Consider the following 24,692-nt stretch of genomic DNA (forward strand, 5'->3'; position numbering starts at 1 on the left):
TCATAGGCTTCATCGCAGCTTGATACGAGCAAATCAGATTGTCAGTTGTTTTTTATTTTTATTTTGGCAATGTAGTCTGTGATTGCAAATTAAAAAAAAAACATATTTAATTAACAAATTAGCAAATATTTCGACTAGAGGTATGTTTTCAATTTCTTTAAAAAGTAGTCTCAGCTCGTTTATTCAGTCGCTTAGAAATCCACAATCTGTGTCCCGATGCAGCAGCGCTGTGTGCTGTGGCTCGAGCTTGTTTGACGAGGCAGACGATGCAAAAATGCCAATACTTGCTTTTGTATCACACGACAAACTTAAGGTATGCTTTAACGGCTTGGCTGTCTCGAGTTAGTTTGTATTGTTAATGTAACACCTCGTTGTTGCCCAGTCATTGTTTCATATGAAGTAGAGCTTGCCAGTTGGGGGCGACGGTCTGCTAATAAAAGTTAAGACTATATTTGCAAGGATCATTTCTAGAATGAAACACGTTTTGAAGGGATTGGTCTCGGTATCCACCAGGAGGAGTGGCAGTGTTTTCTTCTGAGCACCGAGCTGACAATGAGTGTTGTTATCGGGAACCTACTCGCTGCAAGGAATGACCACTTCAATCTTCAGTCGGGGGTTGCTGAAGGAAGGGGACACATTTTGAGTGTGTATCTCATTCCGGTAGAAACGTAGAAAAAAGAAACCATCAAGCCCACAATTGTTCAGTTGTTTAAATCAATAACCACATTTAAATTGATCATTGCTAATGTCAAAACAATTTAAGAACACTTTTAATAGGGCTTGACTAATATAAAAATATAGCAATGTCTTTTGCACTACGCAGGACTAGATTGAGTTTAAAATAGACATTACATCTGAAAATAACTTGTGCTTACCCCCACTTACAAGGAAGCTGTCAACCTTTGTATTCGTCCTCATGACGTGTTAGAAAATGTAAACAGCAGTTGGAGAATACAGAAGTCGATCATCCTAGCATGTTAAACGAGGGCATTTCTCATGTAAGCTACTTCCACTAATAGATCGTTTATACTGTTCTCAATGGTCCGCATCCCAGCCTGAGACCACGATCCAGTGGCAGTCGGAGATGTTTTTCAAAGTAATATGTTATTTGAAATATTAAAACAATCTTTAGTTAAATAACACATGTTTCTACACAAAATATTTTTCAGTGACTTCGACAAGTAGCCAGTTTACAACAAAAATGCAATCTGTGTTAGGAACGCTATTTTAGTCCGATTTAAAATGGAAATGAAAATGGTATTGAGTGCTGACAAGAGTTTGGTATCAGCTGTTGATTTCCTTGAAACAATCTTTTATAGTAAAATGAACAAATTGATTCATTTAAAAAATAAGTAAAAGTGAACTGTCAGAAGTGGGATTTGAACCCACGCCTCCATTCGGAGACCGGAACACACAATTCTTTGTAAAGACAGCGTCCTTGAGTCTGGCGTCTTAGACCACTCGGCCATTCTGACAAGCTGCGATTGCTTTAGTAGAAAACCGCATTATTTCATTTCAGCACAGACTAGGGTTGTCTATTGTATCAAGGCCCGATTGGGTTTATTACACACATACTAACTTGCTCCATGAATGATGTAATGACAAGTGTAAAAAAAGAATCAGATTGAAGCCAACCCACGAAAGTAAGATTCTTTATTTCAATATCGGTATAGCTTTAAAGGATGCACGCATTTTACAATAGCAATTGCTATATGACAATGACCAATAAGTAATTGTGTTGCAATACTTTATACAATGTGAACAGAATCAGACATTGCTCCGTTGCCTCGAAGAAACATCTACAATTTGTATTTAAAAAGGACGCCCAACGTGGGGCTCGAACCCACGACCCTGAGATTAAGAGTCTCATGCTCTACCGACTGAGCTAGCCGTGCAGTCGGGAGAAAGTTTCTTTCTTTGAGGCGGGGTGAGAGAGGAAGTACCGACAGGTGCGTGGGACCTGAGATTCGGTGTGCTGCTGCTGTAGATAAGTGTTCTGGAGACGCGCTGTGTCTGTGTCTGCGGTGTTACAGCCGTGTGAGTATATTCCAAAAGTAAAGTGTTGGATAATTCGAGAGCTAGTCTGTTGAATAAAGCTCTGAGACGTGTGGTTAAATCCCGGTCTCATCAATTTTGTTTTGTTAGATTAAAAGTGTTCCAGCAGCAGGTAAATGTCCCCACACCTTTTGGTTCTGTTTACTTATGCTACAGCGCTGCTAAACCTGAACGTTGCTGCTAATTATCTTAACTAAACTTGTATTGTTGTTGAATTGCTCTAATATAGTTAAACCTGTAATGTTGCAGCTAACGTTCCCTAATACTGTTAAAACTTGTGTGTATTAACAATCTGGCTTTTGTTGTTGTACCCTTGCTGCGAAGAGCTGTTTCCAATCACCTAGCACTCTTAATGAGAAGTGTAATCGCTGCTATATGTTGGTCTAATACCCCATGCTTTTAAAATGTGGCTATTGGCTGGCTTTACTCAACTTCCCCTCCTTGTTTTTAGTACAACTTTAATACATTTTGTTGTATAGTTATTTGAACTGATTTATGTGAATCTTGGATCATTGTAATATAGCTTTGTGAATTGTTATTCTGCCTTTGTCATTCTGTTGTCATTCCTATTCCAAACCTTTTAATTTGTTTTTAGTAGTGTCGGTATTAGGACTCTCACTGGGCATCACTGGGTGTGACTGCTACAATCCCATATAGAATGCGACAAAACAGGTCGCCCTCCTTCATATAAACAGAAAAAGAATAAGTACACGCACACACGAGTTGATTTACTGCAGCGTCAGACATCGGAGGTTCAGCAGTGTACTGCAATATTGTAGAAAGACGTGTGTAATTCAGGATGGTTGAGCGATCTAAGGCGCTGCGTTCAGATCACAGTTACCCTGGAAGCGTGGGTTCGAATTCCATTTCTGACAGCTCTGTTTGTTCATTAATCACTCGGCCACGACTACATGCTCTCACGGTTTTCCGTGAAAACAGCCGTATTATTGTCAAAAGAAGCAAACGACACCCGCAGTAATGCTGTAGATGGCAGTATAGGCTAAATAATGAACCCAAGTCAAATGCCTTTGTTGAAACTCTATCAAATTTGTACAAGTCAAGCACGCGTGGGAAATATTAATACAATATCCTTTCTGCCAACGTTCATAATAATGAATACATCCTTATTTCAAAATACGTAGCTATTTAACTGAGCTTTTCAAAACACCCATACACAAAAACTTTATTTCTACTGAAAAACTAACTTGCTTCATGGCTGCTGCTACAGCACTCGGGCACGTTGTGCCTAGCGTTAGCGGACATAGGAGATAAGAAGACCTACAAAATATCACGCGCTGCAGTTTTTCAGTCCGGGGATTATTACAAATTAGCAGACTGTGCATTAAAATACACATGTAGGGTGGGCGTCACTGTTACAAAGAATTGTCACACTTTGTATTTATCTCCATAATGCGCCGGGACAAAATACGCAGATACTTTAAAATTATTTGGAGAATGCGGGCATCGATCCCGCTACTTCTCGCATGCTAAGCGAGCGCTCTACCATTTGAGCTAATTCCCCTTTAATGGTGACATCGATTCTCATAGGCTTCATCGCAGCTTGATACGAGCAAATCAGATTAGTTTTTTTTTTTTTTTTTATTATTATTTTGGCAATGTAGTCTGTGATTTGCAAATTTAAAAAATAATTGAATTAACTGAATAGCAAATATTTCGACTAGAGGTATGTTTTCAATTTCTTTAAAAAGTAGTCTCAGCTCGTTTATTCAGTCGCTTATAAATCCACAATCTGTGTCCCGATGCAGCAGCGTTGTGTGCTGTGGCTCGAGCTTGTTTGACGAGGCAGACAATGCAAAAATGCCAATACTTGCTTTTGTATCACGCGACAAACTTAAGGTATGCTTTAACGGCTTGGCTGTCTCGAGTTAGTTTGTATTGTTAATGTAACACCTCGTTGTTGCCCAGTCATTGTTTCATATGAAGTAGAGCTTGCCAGTTGGGGGCGAAGGTCTGCTAATAAAAGTTAAGACTATATTTGCAAGGATCATTTCTAGAATGAAACATGTTTTGAAGGGATTGGTCTCGGTATCCACCAGGAGGAGTGGCAGTGTTTTCTTCTCAGCACCGAGCTGACAATGAGTGTTGTTATCGGGAACCTACTCGCTGCAAGTAATGACCACTTTAATCTTCAGTCGGGGATTGTTGAAGGAAGGGGACACATTTTGAGTGCGTATCTCATTCCGGTAGAAACGTAGAAAAAAGAAACCATCAAGCCCACAATTGTTCAGTTGTTTAAATCAATAACCAAATTTAAATTGATCATTGCTAATGTTAAAACAATTTATGAACACTTTAAATAGGGCTTGACTAATATAAAAATATAGCAATGTCTTTTGCACTACGCAGGACTAGATTGAGTTTAAAATAGACATTACATCTGAAAATAACTTGTGCTTACCCCCACTTACAAGGAAGCTGTCAACCTTTGTATTCGTCCTCATAACGTGTTAGAAAATGTAAACAGCAGTTGGAGAATACCGAAGTCGATCATCCTAGCATGTTAAACGAGGGCATTTCTCATGTAAGCTACTTCCACTATTAGATCGTTTGTACTGTTCTCAATGGTCCGCATCCCAGCCTGAGACCACGATCCAGTGGCAGTCGGAGATTTTTTTCAAAGTAATGTGTTATTTGAAATATTAAAACAATCTAGTTAAATAACACATGTTTCTACACAAAATATTTTTCAGTGACTTCAACAAGTAGCCAGTTTACAGCAAAAATGCAATCTGTGTTAGGAACGCTATTTTAGTCCGATTTAAAATGGAAATTAAAATGGTATTGAGTGCTTACAAGAGTTTGGTATCAGCTGTTGATTTCCTTGAAACAATCTTTTATAGTAAAATGAACATATTTATTCATTTAAAAAATAAGTAAAAGTGAACTGTCAGAAGTGGGATTTGAACCCACGCCTCCATTCGGAGACCAGAACACACAATTCTTTGGAAAGACAGAGTCCTTGAGTCTGGCGCCTTAGACCACTCGGCCATTCTGACAAGCTGCGTTTGCGATAGTAGAAAACCGCATTATTTCATTTCAGCACAGACTAGGGTTGTCTATTGTATCAAGGCCAGATTGGGTTTATTACGCACATACAAACTTACTCCATGAATGATGTAATGACAAGTTTAAAAAAAGAAACAGATTGAAGCCAACCCACGAAAGAAAGATTCTTTATTTCAATATCGGTATAGCTTTAAAGGATGCACGCATTTTACAATAGCAATTGCTATATGACAATGACCAATAAGTAATTGTGTTGCAATACTTTATACAACGTGAACAGAATCAGACATTGCTCCGTTGCCTCGAAGAAACATCTACAATTTGTATTTAAAAAGGACGCCCAACGTGGGGCTCGAACCCACGACCCTGAGATTAAGAGCCTCATGCTCTACCGACTGAGCTAGCCGGGCTGACTGGGGAAAGTTTCTTTGTTTCAGGCGGGGCGAGAGAGGAAGTACCGACAGGTGCGTGGGACCTGAGATTCGGTGTGCTGCTGCTGTAGATGAGTGTTCTGGAGACGCGCTGTTTCTGTGTCTGCGGTGTTACAGCCGTGTGAGTATATTCCAAAAGTAAAGTGTTGGATAATTCGAGAGCTAGTCTGTTGAATAAAGCTTCTGAGACGTGTGGTTAAATCCCGGTCTCATCAGTTTTGTTTTGTTAGATTAAAAGTGTTCAAGCAGCAGGTAAATGTCCCCACACCTTTTGGTTCTGTTTACTTATGCTACACCGCTGCTAAACATGAACGTTGCTGCTATTTATCTTAACTAAACTTGTATTGCTGTTGAATTGCTCTAATATAGTTAAGCCTGCAATGTTGCAGCTAACGTTCCCTAATACTGTTAAAACTTGTGTGTATTAACAATCTGGCTTTTGTTGTTGAACCCTTGCTGGGAAGAGCTGTTTCCAATCACCTAGCACTCTTAATGAGAAGTGTAATCGCTGCTATATGTTGGTCTAATACCCCATGCTTTTAAAATGTGGCTATTGGCTGGCTTTATTCAACTTCCCCTCCTTGTTTTTAGTACAACTTTAATACATTTTATTGTATAGTTATTTGAACTGATTTATGTGAATCTTGGATCATTGTAATATAGCTTTGTGAATTGTTATTCTGCCTTTGTCATTCTGTTGTCATTCCTATTCCAAACCTTTTAATTTGTTTTTAGTAGTGTCGGTATTAGGACTCTCACTGGGCATCACTGGGTGTGACTGCTACAATCCCATATAGAATGCGACAAAACAGGTCGCCCTCCTTCATATAAACAGAAAAAGAATAAGTACACGCACACACGAGTTGATTTACTGCAGCGTCAGACATCGGAGGTTCAGCAGTGTACTGCAATGTTGTAAAAAGACGTGTGTAATTCAGGATGGTTGAGCGATCTAAGGCGCTGCGTTCAGATCACAGTTACCCTGGAAGCGTGGGTTCGAATTCCATTTCTGACAGCTCTGTTTGTTCATTAACCACTCGGCCACGACTACATGCTCTCACGGTTTTCCGTGAAAACAGCCGTATTATTGTCAAAAGAAGCAAACGACACCCGCAGTAATGCTGTAGATGGCAGTATAGGCTACATAATGAACCCAAGTCAAATGCCTTTGTTGAAACTCTATCAGATTTGTACAAGTCAAGCACACGTGGGAAATATTAATACAATATCCTTTCTGCCAACGTTCATAATAATGAATACATCCTTATTTCAAAATACGTAGCTATTTAACTGAGCTTTTCAAAACACCCATTTGTAGCCAGCTAGTTTAAGAAGTTAGCAAATAAACTACAAACTGGTAGGGAATTCTGGGACACTTCCTGTTTCTTCTCCATGTGGGTAATTTACATCAGCATACTGGAGTTAGTTTGTAAAATGGCTCCGGCTGTGCAACAGTGTGCTGATGTCTGTCTGCTATACTTGGTTTCGTTTGCAGGAGATGAGCCAAAAATAAACTCTGTTGTACCTGAGTCTGAGCCAGAGTGATTATGGTCTGGGTCAAACAAATAATAATACACAACACAACGCAGAGTACGCTAAAACAACAGGTTGTTTTATTCACAGTAATTCATTCAAACCGAAACTAATATTTAGGAGGAGATGCAGCCTAGCTGCCCATTACGTAACCGTGTGGTCCTGCATGCACTGTAGTTTTAATAAGGGTTACATTTTTTTTTTATTATATCTGGTGCCGTGACCCGGATGGGCAGCTTCTAAGGGAAGCGTAAACATAAATTAAATAGACAAATAAAAGGTGAATACGGATTTAAAAAAAAAAAAAAAAAGATAAAAATAAATAAACAAATAAATAATAATTAAGTAAACAACTAGTGGTTACTAACAAGGCAGACCTATGGCTAAGCAGTTTAGTTCTGGAAAGGGAAAGACAGAAGAATATTCTTCTGGTTTTACTGCTGGATTGAGGGAGGACTGGACACAGAAGATGTCTGAGAGTAGAAAGGGCTGGTCAGAAAGGCCTGTGAAGACAGAACCATCTGGATGGTGTTCTGATGAGGAGGAGGAGACCAGAGCCATGCCCCAGATGACAAAATGCAAAACGTTCCCAGTGGGCCCAACTCCTACCTATGTGCCAGCGATGCATCAGGTGCGAGGTATGCCATTATTCAGCAATAGTAAAGATTGCAGGATTGATATAGAAGACTGGATTAAGGATATCCAATACTTGTTGAGTGCTACACATGTTCCAGCGTCCCTACATTTTGACACACTGGTGCGTTACCTGAGTGGTGGAGCAAGGAAGCTCGTATTGAACCTCCCATTAGAAGAGCAGATCGCCTCCAGAGCCTTTGAGGAGTTGAGGGCTGAGTACAGTGACTGCCATTTATCTCTTGACCCAATGGCAGACTTTTATGAGCGACACCAGCGCCCAGATGAGTCAGCCTCCACCTATGCCATAGAGCTAGATGCCTTATTGAGGAGCATTGAAGAAAAAATAAATGGAGGCGGGGCACTCCAAGACAGGGACTATAAACTCACCCAGCAGTTCATGCGTGGCATAAGTGAGAAAGATGTACGTGATCGTCTTGCCCCCATGCAGCCTCGCTATCTTACGTTCAGGCAGTTACAGGGAGAACTGAGACAGCTGGTGAGGGAGAAAAATTCACTAGGCGACAAGAAGGTGATAGCAAAGAGTGTTAGCAGCATGCAGCAGGCTGCAGTCAGTGCAGAGGGGAGCATGCAAAGTAATGTTTTGCCCCAGCAGGAAGCAGCAGCCACAAGAGGGTTAAGTGATGCTGTTCAGAGTCTTACCACCCTAGTTCAGGACCTTGCCACTCACCAGAGACAGCAGTCTGAGAAGATGGGGCGTTTGGAGGCCATGGTTATGCAACAAACTGCTACTACCTACAGGTATGTCCCCACCAGTAGCCAAGGAAGTGGTAATGGAGCAGCGACTCAGAGACCTCCGCGTCGCCAGGAGCCCTTTGTGTGCCATCGCTGTGGTCAAGTTGGCCACATCGCTCGGGGGTGCCGTAACCAGCCAAATGCTTATGCTGTGCAGCACAGTGTAGGAGAAAACAATTCTCATTTAAACTAGTACAGCCTGACACTGAGGGGCAAGTGGAGGGCAACGAAAACAAGACCAGCCCTATAGTTACCTGTGTTCACAGTGCGCCACAGATGGAGTGCAGTGGGGAGACAAATTCTTCCAGTTTAGTTGGCCCAATGAATGAAGATTTTGTTGTGGTGAATAGTGTCCCCTGTAGAGCCCTAATTGATTCAGGATCCCAGATTACATCAATTACTGAGGAGTTTTGGCACCAACACCCCACCCTCGGAAACCTGAGACCAGATGAGGTTGATATCCGCATAGAAGGGGCTGGAGGTCACGAGGTCCCACATCAAGGGGTGTTGCGTTTGAATTTGTCTTTTCTAGACCAGACCTATGCGGCTGTTCCAGTTTTCGTTGTGCCGGCGACACAGTACCGAAAGTCTGTACCACTTCTGTTAGGAACAAATGTTATTAGGGCTAGCAAGCAGGACTTAGAAAAACGGCTGGGCAGAGAGTTCCCTAGCTGCCTGAAAGATGAACATCCAGCCTGGCATGCTGCCTACCAACAGGTGAGGGTGAAGTCACCCGGAAGGGAGCCCCAGACGGTGTCACAAGTTCGTTATGCAGGAAAACAGCCAGTGAAAATTAAGCCTGGGGAACACAGATGCATAACAGTCAAGTCTCCATGGTCTCGTGATAGGAGTCCATACACTGTACTTATCAGACCTCCAGATGGCAAACAGTTTATTAAAAACATGGTGGTGGAAGAAGCAGTGGCAGATGTGGTCCATGGGCGGACTCTAGTGCACCTCTACAACCAAAGCACATACAATATTGTTATAAAAAGGGGCCAGACAGTAGCTAGCATCTCTGCACTGAGCAGCGTAGAAACAGTGGTTCCCTCTGACCCTACCCCAGATCTAGGTAGCACAGCCGGTTCATCGCATGATCAACAAAGTTCTTCCCCACCAGATAAAGCACCAGTTCAATCGGACATTCCGGAGATGGATTTGAAGGAGGCAGCAGTGCTGAACCAGGAACAACAGGAAAAGCTGGAAGAACTGCTCCGGAGGAACTCTGATGTGTTTTCAGTTAATCAGTTCGACCTTGGATGTACATCCGCTGTCAAGCATGAAATACCATTGATTGATAACAAGCCCATGCGCCAGCCTTACCGTAGGATCCCACCAGCCCAGTTTCAGGAGGTTAGACGACATCTACAGGATATGGTTGAAGCGGGAGCCATTAGATCAAGTCAGAGCCCTTATGCCTCACCCATTGTAGTGGCCAGGAAGAAAGACGGCTCAATCCGAGTCTGCATTGACTACAGACAACTAAATGCAAAGACGGTGAGAGATGCATTCCCTATGCCCCGTATTGAGGAGGCCTTGGATGCTCTTGGTGATGCTGAATTCTACTCCACACTGGATCTCACTTCCGGCTACTGGCAGGTAGAGGTGGCTGAACACGACAAGCCCAAAACTGCATTCACTACACCCATGGGCCTGTTTGAGTGCAACCGAATGCCTTTTGGCCTGCAGAATGCACCAGCCACCTTCCAAAGACTGATGACTCACTGCCTGGGAGACCTAAATTTTTCAGCTGTGCTGATATACTTAGATGATGTCATTGTATTCTCCCGAACATTTGACGAGCACCTAGAGCGCCTGCAGTTAGTTTTTGACCGGCTGCGCCAGTTCCGGCTTAAGTTAAAACCTAAGAAGTGCCACCTGCTCCGGAAAGAGGTTAAATATTTGGGACATGTGGTGTCAGCCGGTGGTATAGCCACCGACCCAGAGAAAATACAGCAGGTGCGGAACTGGAAGACCCCGACAGACAGGAAGGAGGTAGCGCAATTTTTGGGGTTCTCCGGTTATTACCGGAGATTTATAAAAAATTACTCCAGTTTAGCAGCACCCCTCTTTCACCTGACCGCAGGGTCCCCTAAGAAGGGAAAACGGCCCCACAAACCGGCCGGGAGGCCACCACCATTCAGTTGGACAGGGCAATGTGATCAAGCATTCACTGAGCTGAAGGAGAGATTGACAACAGCACCCGTCTTAGGGTACGCCGACTACAGCCTTCCATTTGTTCTCCAGACGGATGCTTCAACAGAGGGGTTAGGTGCAGTGCTGGCCCAGGTGCAGTCCGGCAAAGAGAGGGTAATTGCGTACGCCAGCCGCTGTCTCACCCCCTCCGAGAAAAGGTACCCGGCTCACAAACTTGAGTTCCTGGCTTTGAAGTGGGCAGTAGCTGAGAAGCTGAGGGACTACCTGTTAGAGCACCGTTTCACCGTGTTGACTGACAACAACCCGTTGGTATATGTAACCAGTACTGCCCACCTTGATGCAACAGGGCAACGGTGGGTTGCAAAGCTAGCGGAGTTTGACTTCGAGATAAAATACCACCCGGGAAAGAGCAACGCGAACGCAGATGGCCTCTCACGCATGCCGAGAGCTGAAATTGCAAGCATACTGAAGGTCGGTTGTAATGTCAATACCGCTAGCACTTCAGACCAAGGGGAATTTAACTCCACCAGAAATACTCTATCCAGCACTGCACCACCCAGTCAGTGGGCTGAGGTCATCCCCAGACTGCCTAGGGAGGAGCTTAGGAGACATCAAGAAAAGGACCCAGTAATCTCCGTTGTGCTGCGTTACTTCAAGGCTGGACGGGCACCAAGTGTAAGGAAGAGGAAGCAGGAGGAGCCCCTTGTCAGAGCGATGCTGAGACAGTGGAACAAGCTGACGTTTGAAGAGGACATCCTCTATAGAACATTCAAGTCGCCAGAAGGGAATGAAGTTAGACAGGTGGTGCTGCCTGAAAAGCTAAGGCGGGAAGTATTCGACATGCTACACACCGACATGGGCCACTTGGGGATGGAACGAACCGTAGATCTTATGCGTGCACGATGCTATTGGCCAGCTATGTTTTCCACTATCCAACACTGGTGTGAATCATGTGAAAGATGCTGCCTAAGGAAAAGTTCACAGGGCGCCCGTGCACCCCTGATCTCTATTCACACGACTAGGCCTTTAGAGCTTGTATGCCTGGATTTTCTCACCTTGGAGCGCTGCAAAGGGGGTATAGAAAATATCCTGGTAGTTACCGATCACTTTACACGCTATGCTCAGGCTTATCCTACTCCTGACCAGAGAGCAGCTACCATAGCCAAGGTTATGTGGAAACATTTCATTTGCCATTACGGGATTCCCGAAAGGATACACACTGACCAAGGGAGGAACTTTGAGAGTGGTCTCCTGCGCCAACTCTGGAAAGCAATGGGGGTAGCCAAAAGCAGAACCACTCCCTACCACCCACAAGGTAATGGTACCACTGAAAGGTTTAACAGAACCTTGATGAACATGCTGGGCACTCTGGAACCTCACCAGAAGTCAAACTGGAAGGAGTACGTTGAACCCATGGTCCACGCATATAACTGCACCCGTCATGAGTCCACAGGCTTCTCACCCTACTTCCTCATGTATGGCAGACATCCTCGTCTTAAAGTGGATTTGGCTTTGGGGCTCCCATGCCAGGAGGAGGAGGAATCAGAGCCAGAGGAATACGTGTCAAGTCTCCGTAGTAGACTGGAGTTGGCTTACAAGCAAGCAACGTTGGAATCTGAAAGATCCAAGCGCCGTCAGAAACGGTATTACGATCAGAAAGCAAAAGAAATTACCTTGAGACCAGGAGACCGTGTCCTAGTGGCAAATAAAAGTGCTAGAGGAAAACAAAAATTGGGAGACAAGTGGGAGAAAATACCGCACATTGTAGTTCGTAAACAATCTGATCTGCCAGTATACGTTGTGTGTCCTGAAACGGGAGGGGGGGAAAGAGTTATTCACCAAAACTTACTGACGCCCTGTATGTTTCTCCCATTAAACAATACCAAGCAGCTTACCTGTATGGATGATCAGGGTTCGAACACTAGCCACGTAAGGTCAAATTTTGAAATAGACACCTCTGAGGATGAGGAAAACTTATATGTAGAGGTAGGGTCACAAGCAAGAAACCGGGGGAATCAGATTGATAGCATAGGAACAGAGAAGCTCCCTAAATCAATTGCACTCGCACCTAGCAGACACATGGGCTTGGGCACCCATCCATTTCTCAGCGATAGAGACGATAGCGATAATGACAGTCAGCTTAGCTGGGAAAGGGGTTATCATGATACAGAAATAGGGGCTGACTATTCAGAAACGCACAACCCAGACCACATCTGTTTAGGTAGTGAGTTGTCAGGACCGGAGGGTCCATCCGCCCCGAGCCAGACCCCGGAGGGTCCATCCGCCCCGAGCCAGACCCCGGAGGGTCCATCCGCCCCGAGCCAGACCCCGGAGATTTTAAGTATCCGTAGCCAGGCCAGAGCAGGTCCGCCTGCCATGGGCCAGGCCCCAGGAAACATCGAACTCCGCCGCTCCACTCGGCAGAGGAGGCCACCTAATAGGTTATCTTTAGAGCACCACGCAGAGACTCTAGGTTCTGAACAGTGCCGATATTGCCAGAAGATTGCTAGGGGCAGGCAAATCTGGGAAACCCAAAAGAAGAAACAGGCCCTGTGGATTCCCAGAGACTTTAGAGTTTGCAACAGTTGTGACATACGTTTGCATTAACATGTAAGACGAGGGCGTCCTTTTCTGTGTAGCCAGCTAGTTTAAGAAGTTAGCAAATAAACTACAAACTGGTAGGGAATTCTGGGACACTTCCTGTTTCTTCTCCATGTGGGTAATTTACATCAGCATACTGGAGTTAGTTTGTAAAATGGCTCCGGCTGTGCAACAGTGTGCTGATGTCTGTCTGCTATACTTGGTTTCGTTTGCAGGAGATGAGCAAAAAATAAACTCTGTTGTACCTGAGTCTGAGCCAGAGTGATTGTGGTCTGGGTCAAACAAATAATAATACACAACACAACGCAGAGTACGCTAAAACAACAGGTTGTTTTATTCACAGTAATTCATTCAAACCGAAACTAATATTTAGGAGGAGACGCAGCCTAGCTGCCCATTACGTAACCGTGTGGTCCTGCATGCACTGTAGTTTTAATAAGGGTTACATTTTTTTTTATTATATCTGGTGCCGTGACCCGGATGGGCAGCTTCTAAGGGAAGCGTAAACATAAATTAAATAGACAAATAAAAGGTGAATACGGATTTAAAAAAAAAAAAAAAGATAAAAATAAATAAACAAATAAATAATAATTAAGTAAACAACTAGTGGTTACTAACAAGGCAGACCTATGGCTAAGCAGTTTAGTTCTGGAAAGGGAAAGACAGAAGAATATTCTTCTGGTTTTACTGCTGGATTGAGGGAGGACTGGACACAGAAGATGTCTGAGAGTAGAAAGGGCTGGTCAGAAAGGCCTGTGAAGACAGAACCATCTGGATGGTGTTCTGATGAGGAGGAGGAGACCAGAGCCATGCCCCAGATGACAAAATGCAAAACGTTCCCAGTGGGCCCAACTCCTACCTATGTGCCAGCGATGCATCAGGTGCGAGGTATGCCATTATTCAGCAATAGTAAAGATTGCAGGATTGATATAGAAGACTGGATTAAGGATATCCAATACTTGTTGAGTGCTACACATGTTCCAGCGTCCCTACATTTTGACACACTGGTGCGTTACCTGAGTGGTGGAGCAAGGAAGCTCGTATTGAACCTCCCATTAGAAGAGCAGATCGCCTCCAGAGCCTTTGAGGAGTTGAGGGCTGAGTACAGTGACTGCCATTTATCTCTTGACCCAATGGCAGACTTTTATGAGCGACACCAGCGCCCAGATGAGTCAGCCTCCACCTATGCCATAGAGCTAGATGCCTTATTGAGGAGCATTGAAGAAAAAATAAATGGAGGCGGGGCACTCCAAGACAGGGACTATAAACTCACCCAGCAGTTCATGCGTGGCATAAGTGAGAAAGATGTACGTGATCGTCTTGCCCCCATGCAGCCTCGCTATCTTACGTTCAGGCAGTTACAGGGAGAACTGAGACAGCTGGTGAGGGAGAAAAATTCACTAGGCGACAAGAAGGTGAGAGCAAAGAGTGTTAGCAGCATGCAGCAGGCTGCAGTCAGTGCAGAGGGGAGCATGCAAAGTAATGTTTTGCCCCAGCAGGAAGCAGCAGCCACAAGAGGGTTAAGTGATGCTGTTCAGAGTCTTACCACCCTAGTTCAGGACCTTGCCACTCACCAGAGACAGCAGTCTGAGAAGATGGGGCGTTTGGAGGCCATGGTTATGCAACAAACTGCTACTACCTACAGGTATGTCCCCACCAGTAGCCAAGGAAGTGGTAATGGAGCAGCGACTCAGAGACCTCCGCGTCGCCAGGAGCCCTTTGTGTGCCATCGCTGTGGTCAAGTTGGCCACATCGCTCGGGGGTGCCGTAACCAGCCAAATGCTTATGCTGTGCAGCACAGTGTAGGAGAAAACAATTCTCATTTAAACTAGTACAGCCTGACACTGAGGGGCAAGTGGAGGGCAACGAAAACAAGACCAGCCCTATAGTTACCTGTGTTCACAGTGCGCCACAGATGGAGTGCAGTGGGGAGACAAATTCTTCCAGTTTAGTTGGCCCAATGAATGAAGATTTTGTTGTGGTGAATAGTGTCCCCTGTAGAGCCCTAATTGATTCAGGATCCCAGATTACATCAATTACTGAGGAGTTTTGGCACCAACACCCCACCCTCGGAAACCTGAGACCAGATGAGGTTGATATCCGCATAGAAGGGGCTGGAGGTCACGAGGTCCCACATCAAGGGGTGTTGCGTTTGAATTTGTCTTTTCTAGACCAGACCTATGCGGCTGTTCCAGTTTTCGTTGTGCCGGCGACACAGTACCGAAAGTCTGTACCACTTCTGTTAGGAACAAATGTTATTAGGGCTAGCAAGCAGGACTTAGAAAAACGGCTGGGCAGAGAGTTCCCTAGCTGCCTGAAAGATGAACATCCAGCCTGGCATGCTGCCTACCAACAGGTGAGGGTGAAGTCACCCGGAAGGGAGCCCCAGACGGTGTCACAAGTTCGTTATGCAGGAAAACAGCCAGTGAAAATTAAGCCTGGGGAACACAGATGCATAACAGTCAAGTCTCCATGGTCTCGTGATAGGAGTCCATACACTGTACTTATCAGACCTCCAGATGGCAAACAGTTTATTAAAAACATGGTGGTGGAAGAAGCAGTGGCAGATGTGGTCCATGGGCGGACTCTAGTGCACCTCTACAATCAAAGCACATACAATATTGTTATAAAAAGGGGCCAGACAGTAGCTAGCATCTCTGCACTGAGCAGCGTAGAAACAGTGGTTCCCTCTGACCCTACCCCAGATCTAGGTAGCACAGCCGGTTCATCGCATGATCAACAAAGTTCTTCCCCACCAGATAAAGCACCAGTTCAATCGGACATTCCGGAGATGGATTTGAAGGAGGCAGCAGTGCTGAACCAGGAACAACAGGAAAAGCTGGAAGAACTGCTCCGGAGGAACTCTGATGTGTTTTCAGTTAATCAGTTCGACCTTGGATGTACATCCGCTGTCAAGCATGAAATACCATTGATTGATAACAAGCCCATGCGCCAGCCTTACCGTAGGATCCCACCAGCCCAGTTTCAGGAGGTTAGATGACATCTACAGGATATGGTTGAAGCGGGAGCCATTAGATCAAGTCAGAGCCCTTATGCCTCACCCATTGTAGTGGCCAGGAAGAAAGACGGCTCAATCCGAGTCTGCATTGACTACAGACAACTAAATGCAAAGACGGTGAGAGATGCATTCCCTATGCCCCGTATTGAGGAGGCCTTGGATGCTCTTGGTGATGCTGAATTCTACTCCACACTGGATCTCACTTCCGGCTACTGGCAGGTAGAGGTGGCTGAACACGACAAGCCCAAAACTGCATTCACTACACCCATGGGCCTGTTTGAGTGCAACCGAATGCCTTTTGGCCTGCAGAATGCACCAGCCACCTTCCAAAGACTGATGACTCACTGCCTGGGAGACCTAAATTTTTCAGCTGTGCTGATATACTTAGATGATGTCATTGTATTCTCCCGAACATTTGACGAGCACCTAGAGCGCCTGCAGTTAGTTTTTGACCGGCTGCGCCAGTTCCGGCTTAAGTTAAAACCTAAGAAGTGCCACCTGCTCCGGAAAGAGGTTAAATATTTGGGACATGTGGTGTCAGCCGGTGGTATAGCCACCGACCCAGAGAAAATACAGCAGGTGCGGAACTGGAAGACCCCGACAGACAGGAAGGAGGTAGCGCAATTTTTGGGGTTCTCCGGTTATTACCGGAGATTTATAAAAAATTACTCCAGTTTAGCAGCACCCCTCTTTCACCTGACCGCAGGGTCCCCTAAGAAGGGAAAACGGCCCCACAAACCGGCCGGGAGGCCACCACCATTCAGTTGGACAGGGCAATGTGATCAAGCATTCACTGAGCTGAAGGAGAGATTGACAACAGCACCCGTCTTAGGGTACGCCGACTACAGCCTTCCATTTGTTCTCCAGATGGATGCTTCAACAGAGGGGTTAGGTGCAGTGCTGGCCCAGGTGCAGTCCGGCAAAGAGAGGGTAATTGCGTACGCCAGCCGCTGTCTCACCCCCTCCGAGAAAAGGTACCCGGCTCACAAACTTGAGTTCCTGGCTTTGAAGTGGGCAGTAGCTGAGAAGCTGAGGGACTACCTGTTAGAGCACCGTTTCACCGTGTTGACTGACAACAACCCGTTGGTATATGTAACCAGTACTGCCCACCTTGATGCAACAGGGCAACGGTGGGTTGCAAAGCTAGCGGAGTTTGACTTCGAGATAAAATACCGCCCGGGAAAGAGCAACGCGAACGCAGATGGCCTCTCACGCATGCCGAGAGCTGAAATTGCAAGCATACTGAAGGTCGGTTGTAATGTCAATACCGCTAGCACTTCAGACCAAGGGGAATTTAACTCCACCAGAAATACTCTATCCAGCACTGCACCACCCAGTCAGTGGGCTGAGGTCATCCCCAGACTGCCTAGGGAGGAGCTTAGGAGACATCAAGAAAAGGACCCAGTAATCTCCGTTGTGCTGCGTTACTTCAAGGCTGGACGGGCATCAAGTGTAAGGAAGAGGAAGCAGGAGGAGCCCCTTGTCAGAGCGATGCTGAGACAGTGGAACAAGCTGACGTTTGAAGAGGACATCCTCTATAGAACATTCAAGTCGCCAGAAGGGAATGAAGTTAGACAGGTGGTGCTGCCTGAAAAGCTAAGGCGGGAAGTATTCGACATGCTACACACCGACATGGGCCACTTGGGGATGGAACGAACCGTAGATCTTATGCGTGCACGATGCTATTGGCCAGCTATGTTTTCCACTATCCAACACTGGTGTGAATCATGTGAAAGATGCTGCCTAAGGAAAAGTTCACAGGGCGCCCGTGCACCCCTGATCTCTATTCACACGACTAGGCCTTTAGAGCTTGTATGCCTGGATTTTCTCACCTTGGAGCGCTGCAAAGGGGGTATAGAAAATATCCTGGTAGTTACCGATCACTTTACACGCTATGCTCAGGCTTATCCTACTCCTGACCAGAGAGCAGCTACCATAGCCAAGGTTATGTGGAAACATTTCATTTGCCATTACGGGATTCCCGAAAGGATACACACTGACCAAGGGAGGAACTTTGAGAGTGGTCTCCTGCGCCAACTCTGGAAAGCAATGGGGGTAGCCAAAAGCAGAACCACTCCCTACCACCCACAAGGTAATGGTACCACTGAAAGGTTTAACAGAACCTTGATGAACATGCTGGGCACTCTGGAACCTCACCAGAAGTCAAACTGGAAGGAGTACGTTGAACCCATGGTCCACGCATATAACTGCACCCGTCATGAGTCCACAGGCTTCTCACCCTACTTCCTCATGTATGGCAGACATCCTCGTCTTAAAGTGGATTTGGCTTTGGGGCTCCCATGCCAGGAGGAGGAGGAATCAGAGCCAGAGGAATACGTGTCAAGTCTCCGTAGTAGACTGGAGTTGGCTTACAAGCAAGCAACGTTGGAATCTGAAAGATCCAAGCGCCGTCAGAAACGGTATTACGATCAGAAAGCAAAAGAAATTACCTTGAGACCAGGAGACCGTGTCCTAGTGGCAAATAAAAGTGCTAGAGGAAAACAAAAATTGGGAGACAAGTGGGAGAAAATACCGCACATTGTAGTTCGTAAACAATCTGATCTGCCAGTATACGTTGTGTGTCCTGAAACGGGAGGGGGGGAAAGAGTTATTCACCAAAACTTACTGACGCCCTGTATGTTTCTCCCATTAAACAATACCAAGCAGCTTACCTGTATGGATGATCAGGGTTCGAACACTAGCCACGTAAGGTCAAATTTTGAAATAGACACCTCTGAGGATGAGGAAAACTTATATGTAGAGGTAGGGTCACAAGCAAGAAACCGGGGGAATCAGATTGATAGCATAGGAACAGAGAAGCTCCCTAAATCAATTGCACTCGCACCTAGCAGACACATGGGCTTGGGCACCCATCCATTTCTCAGCGATAGAGACGATAGCGATAATGACAGTCAGCTTAGCTGGGAAAGGGGTTATCATGATACAGAAATAGGGGCTGACTATTCAGAAACGCACAACCCAGACCACATCTGTTTAGGTAGTGAGTTGTCAGGACCGGAGGGTCCATCTGCCCCGAGCCAGACCCCGGAGGGTCCATCCGCCCCGAGCCAGACCCCGGAGGGTCCATCCGCCCCGAGCCAGACCCCGGAGATTTTAAGTATCCGTAGCCAGGCCAGAGCAGGTCCGCCTGCCATGGGCCAGGCCCCAGGAAACATCGAACTCCGCCGCTCCACTCGGCAGAGGAGGCCACCTAATAGGTTATCTTTAGAGCACCACGCAGAGACTCTAGGTTCTGAACAGTGCCGATATTGCCAGAAGATTGCTAGGGGCAGGCAAATCTGGGAAACCCAAAAGAAGAAACAGGCCCTGCGGATTCCCAGAGACTTTAGAGTTTGCAACAGTTGTGACATACGTTTGCATTAACATGTAAGACGAGGGCGTCCTTTTCTGTGTAGCCAGCTAGTTTAAGAAGTTAGCAAATAAACTACAAACTGGTAGGGAATTCTGGGACACTTCCTGTTTCTTCTCCATGTGGGTAATTTACATCAGCATACTGGAGTTAGTTTGTAAAATGGCTCCGGCTGTGCAACAGTGTGCTGATGTCTGTCTGCTATACTTGGTTTCGTTTGCAGGAGATGAGCAAAAAATAAACTCTGTTGTACCTGAGTCTGAGCCAGAGTGATTGTGGTCTGGGTCGAACAAATAATAATACACAACACAACGCAGAGTACGCTAAAACAACAGGTTGTTTTATTCACAGTAATTCATTCAAACCGAAACTAATATTTAGGAGGAGACGCAGCCTAGCTGCCCATTACGTAACCGTGTGGTCCTGCATGCACTGTAGTTTTAATAAGGGTTACACATACAAAAAAACTTTATTTCTACTGAAAAACTAACTTGCTTCATGGCTGCTGCTACAGCACTCGGGCACGTTGTGCCTAGCGTTAGCGGACATAGGAGATAAGAAGACCTACAAAATATCACGCGCTGCAGTTTTTCAGTCCGGGGATTATTACAAATTAGCAGACTGTGCATTAAAATACACATGTAGGGTGGGCGTCACTGTTACAAAGAATTGTCACACTTTGTATTTATCTCCATAATGCGCCAGGACAAAATACGCAGATACTTTAAAATTATTTGGAGAATGCGGGCATCGATCCCGCTACTTCTCACATGCTAAGCGAGCGCTCTACCATTTGAGCTAATTCCCCTTTAATGGTGCCACCGATTCTCATAGGCTTCATCGCAGCTTGATACGAGCAAATCAGATTAGTTTTTTTTTTTTTTTTATTATTATTTTGGCAATGTAGTCTGTGATTTGCAAATTTAAAAAATTATTGAATTAACTAAATAGCAAATATTTCGACTAGAGGTATGTTTTCAATTTCTTTAAAAAGTAGTCTCAGCTCGTTTATTCAGTCGCTTATAAATCCACAATCTGTGTCCCGATGCAGCAGCGTTGTGTGCTGTGAATCGAGCTTGTTTGACGAGGCAGACAATGCAAAAATGCCAATACTTGCTTTTGTATCATGCGAGAAACTTAAGGTATGCTTTAACGGCTTGGCTGTCTCGAGTTAGTTTGTATTGTTAATGTAACACCTCATTGTTGCCCAGTCATTGTTTCATATGAAGTAGAGCTTGCCAGTTGGGGGCGAAGGTCTGCTAATAAAAGTTAAGACTATATTTGCAAGGATCATTTCTAGAATGAAACATGTTTTGAAGGGATTGGTCTCGGTATCCACCAGGAGGAGTGGCAGTGTTTTCTTCTCAGCACCGAGCTGACAATGAGTGTTGTTATCGGGAACCTACTCGCTGCAAGTAATGACCACTTCAATCTTCAGTCGGGGATTGTTGAAGGAAGGGGGCACATTTTGAGTGCGTATCTCATTCCGGTAGAAACGTAGAAAAAAGTAACCATCAAGCCCACAATTGTTCAGTTGTTTAAATCAATAACCAAATTTAAATTGATCATTGCTAATGTTAAAACAATTTAAGAACACTTTAAATAGGGCTTGACTAATATAAAAAATATAGCAATGTCTTTTGCACTACGCAGGACTAGATTGAGTTTAAAATAGACATTACATCTGAAAATAACTTGTGCTTACCCCCACTTACAAGGAAGCTGTCAACCTTTGTATTCGTCCTCATAACGTGTTAGAAAATGTAAACAGCAGTTGGAGAATACCGAAGTCGATCATCCTAGCATGTTAAACGAGGGCATTTCTCATGTAAGCTACTTCCACTAATAGATCGTTTGTACTGTTCTCAATGGTCCGGATCCCAGCCTGAGACCACGATCCAGTGGCAGTCGGAGATGTTTTTCAAAGTAATGTTTTATTTGAAATATTAAAACAATCTTTAGTTAAATAACACATGTTTCTACACAAAATATTTTTCAGTGAATTCAACAAGTAGCCAGTTTACAGCAAAAATGCAATCTGTGTTAGAACGCTATTTTAGTCCGATTTAAAATGGAAATTAAAATGGTATTGAGTGCTGACAAGAGTTTGGTATCAGCTGTTGATTTCCTTGAAACAATCTTTTATAGTAAAATGAACATATTTATTCATTTTAAAAATAAGTAAAAGTGAACTGTCAGAAGTAGGATTTGAACCCACGCCTCCATTCGGAGACCAGAACACACAATTCTTTGGAAAGACAGAGTCCTTGAGTCTGGCGCCTTAGACCACTCGGCCATTCTGACAAGCTGCGTTTGCGATAGTAGAAAACCGCATTATTTCATTTCAGCACAGACTAGGGTTGTCTATTGTATCAAGGCCCGATTGGGTTTATTACGCACATACAAACTTGCTCCATGAATGATGTAATGACAAGTGTAAAAAAAGAAACAGATTGAAGCAAACCCACGAAAGAAAGATTCTTTATTTCAATATCGGTATAGCTTTAAAGGATGCACGCATTTTACAATAGCAATTGCTATATGACAATGACCAATAAGTAATTGTGTTGCAATACTTTATACAATGTGAACAGAATCAGACATTGCTCCGTTGCCTCGAAGAAACATCTACAATTTGTATTTAAAAAGGACGCCCAACGTGGGGCTCGAACCCACGACCCTGAGATTAAGAGTCTCATGCTCTACCGACTGAGCTAGCCGGGCTGACAGGAGAAAGTTTCTTTGTTTCAGGCGGGGCGAGAGAGGAAGTACCGACAGGTGCGTGGGACCTGAGATTCGGTGTGCTGCTGCTGTAGATGAGTGTTCTGGAGACGCGCTGTTTCTGTGTCTGCGGTGTTACAGCCGTGTGAGTATATTCCAAAAGTAAAGTGTTGGATAATTCGAGAGCTAGTCTGTTGAATAAAGCTCTGAGACGTGTGGTTAAATCCCGGTCTCATCAATTTTGTTTTGTTAGATTAAAAGTGTTCAAGCAGCAGGTAAATGTCCCCACACCTTTTGGTTCTGTTTACTTATGCTACACCGCTGCTAAACCTGAACGTTGCTGCTAATTATCTTAACTAAACTTGTATTGCTGTTGAATTGCTCTAATATAGTTAAGCCTGCAATGTTGCAGCTAACGTTCCCTAATACTGTTAAAACTTGTGTGTATTAACAATCTGGCTTTTGTTGTTGAACCCTTGCTGGGAAGAGCTGTTTCCAATCACCTAGCACTCTTAATGAGAAGTGTAATCGCTGCTATATGTTGGTCTAATACCCCATGCTTTTAAAATGTGGCTATTGGCTGGCTTTATTCAACTTCCCCTCCTTGTTTTTAGTACAACTTTAATACATTTTATTGTATAGTTATTTGAACTGATTTATGTGAATCTTGGATCATTGTAATATAGCTTTGTGAATTGTTATTCTGCCTTTGTCATTCTGTTGTCATTCCTATTCCAAACCTTTTAATTTGTTTTTAGTAGTGTCGGTATTAGGACTCTCACTGGGCATCACTGGGTGTGACTGCTACAATCCCATATAGAATGCGACAAAACAGGTCGCCCTCCTTCATATAAACAGAAAAAGAATAAGTACACGCACACACGAGTTGATTTACTGCAGCGTCAGACATCGGAGGTTCAGCAGTGTACTGCAATGTTGTAAAAAGACGTGTGTAATTCAGGATGGTTGAGCGATCTAAGGCGCTGCGTTCAGATCACAGTTACCCTGGAAGCGTGGGTTCGAATTCCATTTCTGACAGCTCTGTTTGTTCATTAACCACTCGGCCACGACTACATGCTCTCACGGTTTTCCGTGAAAACAGCCGTATTATTGTCAAAAGAAGCAAACGACACCCGCAGTAATGCTGTAGATGGCAGTATAGGCTACATAATGAACCCAAGTCAAATGCCTTTGTTGAAACTCTATCAGATTTGTACAAGTCAAGCACACGTGGGAAATATTAATACAATATCCTTTCTGCCAACGTTCATAATAATGAATACATCCTTATTTCAAAATACGTAGCTATTTAACTGAGCTTTTCAAAACACCCATACACAAAAACTTTATTTCTACTGAAAAACTAACTTGCTTCATGGCTGCTGCTACAGCACTCGGGCACGTTGTGCCTAGCGTTAGCGGACATAGGAGATAAGAAGACCTACAAAATATCACGCGCTGCAGTTTTTCAGTCCGGGGATTATTACAAATTAGCAGACTGTGCATTAAAATACACATGTAGGGTGGGCGTCACTGTTACAAAGAATTGTCACACTTTGTATTTATCTCCATAATGCGCCAGGACAAAATACGCAGATACTTTAAAATTATTTGGAGAATGCGGGCATCGATCCAGCTACTTCTCGCATGCTAAGCGAGCGCTCTACCATTTGAGCTAATTCCCCTTTAATGGTGCCACCGATTCTCATAGGCTTCATCGCAGCTTGATACGAGCAAATCAGATTAGTTTTTTTTTTATTTTTTATTATTATTATTTTGGCAATGTAGTCTGTGATTTGCAAATTAAAAAAATTATTGAATTAACTAAATAGCAAATATTTCGACTAGAGGTATGTTTTCAATTTCTTTAAAAAGTAGTCTCAGCTCGTTTATTCAGTCGCTTATAAATCCACAATCTGTGTCCCGATGCAGCAGCGTTGTGTGCTGTGGCTCGAGCTTGTTTGACGAGGCAGACAATGCAAAAATGCCAATACTTGCTTTTGTATCACGCGACAAACTTAAGGTATGCTTTAACGGCTTGGCTGTCTCGAGTTAGTTTGTATTGTTAATGTAACACCTCGTTGTTGCCCAGTCATTGTTTCATATGAAGTAGAGCTTGCCAGTTGGGGGCGAAGGTCTGCTAATAAAAGTTGAGACTATATTTGCAAGGATCATTTCTAGAATGAAACATGTTTTGAAGGGATTGGTCTCGGTATCCACCAGGAGGAGTGGCAGTGTTTTCTTCTCAGCACCGAGCTGACAATGAGTGTTGTTATCGGGAACCTACTCGCTGCAAGTAATGACCACTTCAATCTTCAGTCGGGGATTGTTGAAGGAAGGGGACACATTTTGAGTGCGTATCTCATTCCGGTAGAAACGTAGAAAAAAG

At 44.4% G+C, this 24,692-nt stretch overlaps 10 non-coding genes across 10 annotated transcripts; 4 read left to right on the forward strand and 6 right to left on the reverse strand.

Annotated features, from left to right (window-relative positions):
• Positions 1–442: 442 nt before the first annotated feature.
• Positions 443–648, forward strand: LOC117969457 (small nucleolar RNA U3). The gene has a single exon (XR_004662550.2). It is a non-coding gene; the product is annotated as a small nucleolar RNA U3 (small nucleolar RNA).
• Positions 649–1,364: 716 nt separating this feature from the next.
• Positions 1,365–1,475, reverse strand: trnal-caa (transfer RNA leucine (anticodon CAA)). Its single transcript has 2 exons — positions 1,438–1,475; positions 1,365–1,410 (listed from the first exon to the last, which is right to left on the reverse strand). It is a non-coding gene; the product is annotated as a tRNA-Leu (tRNA).
• A 347-nt stretch (positions 1,476–1,822) lies between these two features.
• trnak-cuu (transfer RNA lysine (anticodon CUU)) lies at positions 1,823–1,895 on the reverse strand. Its single transcript has one exon. It is a non-coding gene; the product is annotated as a tRNA-Lys (tRNA).
• A 2,146-nt stretch (positions 1,896–4,041) lies between these two features.
• On the forward strand, positions 4,042–4,247 carry LOC117969460 (small nucleolar RNA U3). Its single transcript, XR_004547339.3, has one exon. It is a non-coding gene; the product is annotated as a small nucleolar RNA U3 (small nucleolar RNA).
• Positions 4,248–4,961: 714 nt separating this feature from the next.
• Positions 4,962–5,072, reverse strand: trnal-caa (transfer RNA leucine (anticodon CAA)). The gene is made up of 2 exons: positions 5,035–5,072; positions 4,962–5,007 (listed from the first exon to the last, which is right to left on the reverse strand). It is a non-coding gene; the product is annotated as a tRNA-Leu (tRNA).
• Positions 5,073–5,419: 347 nt separating this feature from the next.
• Positions 5,420–5,492, reverse strand: trnak-cuu (transfer RNA lysine (anticodon CUU)). Its single transcript has one exon. It is a non-coding gene; the product is annotated as a tRNA-Lys (tRNA).
• A 15,361-nt stretch (positions 5,493–20,853) lies between these two features.
• Positions 20,854–21,059, forward strand: LOC131703516 (small nucleolar RNA U3). Its single transcript, XR_009309958.1, has one exon. It is a non-coding gene; the product is annotated as a small nucleolar RNA U3 (small nucleolar RNA).
• A 716-nt stretch (positions 21,060–21,775) lies between these two features.
• trnal-caa (transfer RNA leucine (anticodon CAA)) lies at positions 21,776–21,886 on the reverse strand. Its single transcript has 2 exons — positions 21,849–21,886; positions 21,776–21,821 (listed from the first exon to the last, which is right to left on the reverse strand). It is a non-coding gene; the product is annotated as a tRNA-Leu (tRNA).
• Positions 21,887–22,233: 347 nt separating this feature from the next.
• Positions 22,234–22,306, reverse strand: trnak-cuu (transfer RNA lysine (anticodon CUU)). The gene has a single exon. It is a non-coding gene; the product is annotated as a tRNA-Lys (tRNA).
• A 2,149-nt stretch (positions 22,307–24,455) lies between these two features.
• On the forward strand, positions 24,456–24,661 carry LOC131703520 (small nucleolar RNA U3). The gene has a single exon (XR_009309962.1). It is a non-coding gene; the product is annotated as a small nucleolar RNA U3 (small nucleolar RNA).
• The last annotated feature ends 31 nt before the right edge of the window (positions 24,662–24,692 follow it).

The sequence above is a fragment of the Acipenser ruthenus genome, chromosome 32 (assembly GCF_902713425.1).
Source record: "Acipenser ruthenus chromosome 32, fAciRut3.2 maternal haplotype, whole genome shotgun sequence".
Classification (NCBI taxonomy): Eukaryota; Metazoa; Chordata; class Actinopteri; order Acipenseriformes; family Acipenseridae; genus Acipenser; species Acipenser ruthenus.